The following is a 5,449-nucleotide window of genomic DNA, read 5'->3' as shown; positions in this document are numbered from 1 at the left end:
CGGTTTAACAAAGAACGTGGGTTAACTGTGTGTCGCATTTCAAATTAACGCCAAATTTCTTGGGGCCAGGTCGTATAAACAGTGTCAACATAATGACTGCGAAACCACATTAAGCTTTCTTATGCAACATAATTATGTATGGTTGCCCATGCACAAAGATGGAGAAACCACAGATATTTGCGCTGCAAAAAGGCACCATTGTCTTCCGGCTTGCTAGTTGGCAGCTGCTGCACTTTTTCCATCCCACCATGCAGGCACACCGGGTAGCGGCAATCAATAGCTCCTGGGGCGCATGTGGACACAGGGGTACCCCTTCCATTGTCTGAGTAAATCCCTTTGATGTACGGGCTTTCATCTTCCCAGACAATGACCTAACAGGATTTGCGAAAGCTTATGAGGCATTGGGGTTTGCATATTACTGTATAAAGCAGCCACAGAACCCGTGCTCCACTTTTAGAGGTAAAGCCAACGAAAGAGAGCGTGTTAAAGGAGGTCACCTGTGGTAGTAGCTATACTCCAGCTCTGTATGGTGACAACACAGGCAGCCTTCCCCTCAATTCCACGCCCCATACAATTTCTATTTGGGGGGGGGGGGGGGGAGAGAGAACATTCCCGGCATCTGAAGAATTGTTGTGACATCCTACGTTCCACAGCGGAATCTTGTTGTATTGCACAAGAACAATAGGATTCCTGTATAAGGACAAAAGGACTTTTCTGAATAACTGTTGACGTGAGTTTGCAACAAATGAATTCGGAAACAAAAACGTCCCGAGCAACACAGCTATTTAAAAAAAGGACTAGACATCAATGTTTTTTTGCTGTTGTTCCACCAAATCCTTCTCTGACACAGCCTTAGTCCACATGCATAATTACTCCAGAAGAGATGAAATTTGAGCTGAACCGAAAGAAAACATCAAAGCATTAAGGACATCATTTTAATCTGCTTTTAGGGTGAGCCTGGTCTAAAAAATCCATTCATAATCAGCTATAGCAGCTACAGTATCTGTGTCTTGATTTGCTAATGGGTGTGCAGTGGTTGGAAGCTCAGAAGCTGGCTGTGACATACACCAGAACAGACAGTCTGATATATATGTCTGTTACTTTGAACTTCTGCCCCATGCCACTCTTGCCAGATGACTACAGTTTACAACATTCTTTTTGTGATTTAGTGTACCTGTACACCCTTTAGACTGGGGCTGTTTTTCATGGTTTTCCAGTGAAGGCAAATCTTAATGCTACAGCATTCAATCACATTTTAGACGATTCTGTGCTTCCACAACAGTTTGGGCAAGGCCCTTTCCCGTGCGCAGAGCCCTAACCTCAACCCCATCTTGCACCTTTGGAATCAATTGGAAAGCCAACTGTGAGCCAGGCCTAATCGCCAAATCAGTGCCCAACCTCACTAATGCTCTCCTGCCTGAATGGAACCAAATCCCTGCAGCAAGGCTCCAACATCTCATATGAAGCCTTCCCGTAAGAGTGAAAGCCCATCATTTTAGATGAAATGTTGGATCTCAGGTGTCCACATACACTACATGGCCAAAAGTATCTATTCTGCTGCCCTGTGTTACTATTACCAGATGGCAGCTACTGGTAAGGAGCATATCCCGAGCGCTGAAATTGGGGAATTCCACTACAGTACATTTACACAGTCCAGCTGCTTCGGGAGTTTCAGGAAGCACACAAAACTGAAATACTGAACTTCAAACATCCACCTAAATCCATTTTATACCCCTTAATAAAATGGAACATTCATCCTTTCTAACCAAGTTATTCAAAGATAATGCAATTTGCCCATGATTCTGGTGTAATTTCAAACCTACGAATGTAAAATAATCATTGTAAAATCTAATTGTAAAGTGCTATGTGCTAGATAAAAAGTTGTAGCATCAAGGACGTTGTCTCCCAGCAGTTAGCCAAAACAGATATATAAAGATATAGCCTGTTCCCTTGACAACAGTATTACCTGCACGCTCAGCACACAATTACAATTACAGGGCTTCACTTCTGCAGTAGCACAGCAGCATCTAATAATCCAATGGCCCATTAAAACAATGGTCATTTCCTAGACGACTACCTCGTCAAGGAGTCAAGACCGCATTAATGGAACCAGGACATATTTTCTGGTTCTCGTGGTCACAGATGCCTATGATCACGTCCCCATTACAGCAGGATATTAGGCTGAATTGAGAATGATTATGGCCGAACCAAATGGAAAAACCCGCTTTATTTCAAGAGTATTACAAGTAATTACTTGGACACACCCATTTTCAGGGGGCCAATCCCCAAGCCCCAAGACCCCTATTGTTTGTGCTTGGATTCTTCTTATTTTTCTGCCGCCACTCGCCGAATTCTCACCCCTTTCCCATGCTCAGAAACTCACAAAATTCGGCAGGCATGTCCAGTATGGCTGCCAATTTATTATGAGTGACTTCAAAATCGTTAATTTCAAATAATTATTATAGACGTACCCTTACATGCAACACCTACCCAAGTTGCCATGGATGTGGCATTAGGTTAATAGTCCATGACAAAGCAGACCCCAATGCACTACGGCTCACCCATGGCGTTTGGCGTCCTAAATTCTCACTGTTTCATTATGAGTCTACTGTATGTATGAAGCACAGCAGTCATTGTCAGTTAATGTTATTACAGAACCAATGAATATTAAATACCAATTCCATTTTTTTTAAATGCATAACCAATTAAATTCAAGCAAGAAATAGTAATAGCGCAAGAAATCTTAGTCTCTATATCTAAGTTGCTTTTTAAAACATAGTATATATTAAAGCATAAAAGCAAAAATACACCACCCAAATTAACAGACCACTACAGCAGTTTTAAGCCCAAACCAATCCTTTTTGGTTTACTGCCTATTCTTTTGCTCTTGGGTCTTGCTGTGGTTTAGATCTCCCACGAACCTATGAGAGAGATTCATTCTCAAATTTGGGGTTAAAAAAAAAATGCAGGCAAAGCCCTTGTGCTGTTTGGACTAGCATCTGACCTCACAGTCCATCAGAAGGGCAGCCAAGCCGAAGCCCCGAGTGGGAAAAGCTACCTGCTATCACGAGAGCGAGAAAAGAACAACAAACGCCTCAGATGTTTAAAAGCCGAGCCAAGTGGGAGCCGAGGGCGCCGGCGCCAGGAACCGCGCGGAGCAATTCGCGGCCGTGGCCTTTGTGTCGCGCTGACGCCGCGCGGAGCTGCGGCGCTGCTTTAATGTGCGCTATCGGCACGGAGCCGCAGAGGCCAGCTCAGAGCAGCCTGTCTGTCAGCAGGGGGCACCCCGGGGTAAAAGGTTTGCGTTAACACTGCGCTAAAAACTGACCTCTCTCCTCTTTGGTCTTGTAAAGGTAACCTACTCTGAACAAGTGTCTGAAATCCAGTCTGCTCCCCCAGACACATTCATTTGAGCAAATTTAGCAGAGGATTAAAACAAAACCATTTTAAATAATAAGGAAAACATCAGAAAGCTAGGAACCAGCCAAGTCTGACCTCCCATGTTTTGGTGAATGATTCCACAGCATGATCAGAACTGTCTCTGGCTCCTACACTCTCACAGAGTGCACTTAGTGGTCTAGGATCTAACAGAGAGTGTTCAGTGATGGACTGGTTCAGGCTCTAACAGAGAGTGCTCAGTGATGGATCGGTTCAGGCTCTAACAGTCAGTGATGGACTGGTTCAGGCTCTAACTGAGTGCTCAGTGATGGACTGGTTCAGGCTCTAACAGTCAGTGATGGACTGGTTCAGGCTCTAACAGAGAGTGCTCAGTGATGGATCGGTTCAGGCTCTAACAGTCAGTGATGGACTGGTTCAGGCTCTAACAGAGAGTGCTCAGTGATGGACCGGTTCAGGCTCTAACTGAGTGCTCAGTGATGGACTGGTTCAGGCTCTAACAGAGAGTGCTCAGTGATGGACTGGTTCAGGCTCTAACAGAGTGCTCAGTGATGGACTGGTTCAGGCTCTAACTGAGTGCTCAGTGATGGACTGGTTCAGGCTCTAACTGAGTGCTCAGTGATGGACTGGTTCAGGCTCTAACTGAGTGCTCAGTGATGGACTGGTTCAGGCTCTAACTGAGTGCTCAGTGATGGACTGGTTCAGGCTCTAACAGAGTGCTCAGTGATGGACTGGTTCAGGCTCTAACAGAGTGCTCAGTGATGGACTGGTTCAGGCTCTAACAGAGTGCTCAGTGATGGACTGGTTCAGGCTCTAACAGAGTGCTCAGTGATGGACTGGTTCAGGCTCTAACAGAGAGTGCTCATTGATGGACTGGTTCAGGCTCTAACAGAGAGTGCTCATTGATGGACTGGTTCAGGCTCTAACAGAGTGCTCAGTGATGGACTGGTTCAGGCTCTAACTGAGTGCTCAGTGATGGACTGGTTCAGGCTCTAACAGAGTGCTCAGTGATGGACTGGTTCAGGCTCTAACTGAGTGCTCAGTGATGGACTGGTTCAGGCTCTAACAGTCAGTGATGGACTGGTTCAGGCTCTAACAGAGTGCTCAGTGATGGACTGGTTCAGGCTCTAACTGAGTGCTCAGTGATGGACTGGTTCAGGCTCTAACAGAGTGCTCAGTGATGGACTGGTTCAGGCTCTAACAGAGTGCTCAGTGATGGACTGGTTCAGGCTCTAACAGAGTGCTCAGTGATGGACCGGTTCAGGATCTAACAGAGTGCTCAGTGATGGACTGGTTCAGGCTCTAACTGAGTGCTCAGTGATGGACCGGTTCAGGCTCTAACAGAGTGCTCAGTGATGGACTGGTTCAGGCTCTAACAGAGAGTGCTCAGTGATGGACTGGTTCAGGCTCTGACAGAGAGTGCTCAGTGATGGACTGGTTCAGGCTCTAACAGAGTGCTCGTTGATGGACTGGTTCAGGCTCTAATAGAGTGCTCAGTGATGGACTGGTTAAGGGTCTCACCTATCAGTAGCAATCATCTCATGGGTGCCGATCTAACTGGACTACAACACCGCAGATCACTTCCCAAACCAGGGCCTTATTTTTACTTCTGTGCAAATTGTTTGCACTATAGCCTACATTGCAGCATACACTGTTCCAATTATACACACAGATAAAGTTCTCCTAGGTGTGCTCAGGTCAACACAGTAAAAAAATAAAATAAAATACTGTGCTCAATATATGCGATTAACATTACCCTAAAAATTATTCAAAGGAAAACAATGACTGCAAAACAGTAATGTGAGGACACGCCAATGAATAATCCTTGCTCTTTTATCCCTCTCTCCTCTTAGCACTGTAGCCTAAACACAGAAGAGACTCAATTCTAAATGCAAATGTGTGTGAGATGAGCAAACCACATTCAAATGTGATGAAGGGTGGCTCTGGAAATGAGGCAGTACTGGAAACGTGGCTTGAGGAGTTTTGTAAATTGTGAGTGACAGGCGGCAATGGATTTAACATTTTGCCATCTTCAGAATTTTATTTCTTGTTT

The 5,449-nt window shown here is 45.2% G+C and overlaps 1 protein-coding gene across 2 annotated transcripts in view; it reads right to left on the bottom strand.

Annotated features, from left to right (window-relative positions):
• The window catches only part of LOC118221427 (uncharacterized protein C7orf50), a 90,864-nt gene that overhangs the window by 50,873 nt on the left and 34,542 nt on the right, over nucleotides 1–5,449 (bottom strand). The gene's annotated exons all lie outside the window — the stretch shown is intronic.

The sequence above is a fragment of the Anguilla anguilla genome, chromosome 2, assembly GCF_013347855.1.
Source record: "Anguilla anguilla isolate fAngAng1 chromosome 2, fAngAng1.pri, whole genome shotgun sequence".
NCBI lineage: Eukaryota > Metazoa > Chordata > Actinopteri > Anguilliformes > Anguillidae > Anguilla > Anguilla anguilla.
The sequence above is the reverse complement of the archived record's forward strand: the minus strand, read 5'-3'. Positions and strand labels throughout refer to the sequence as shown.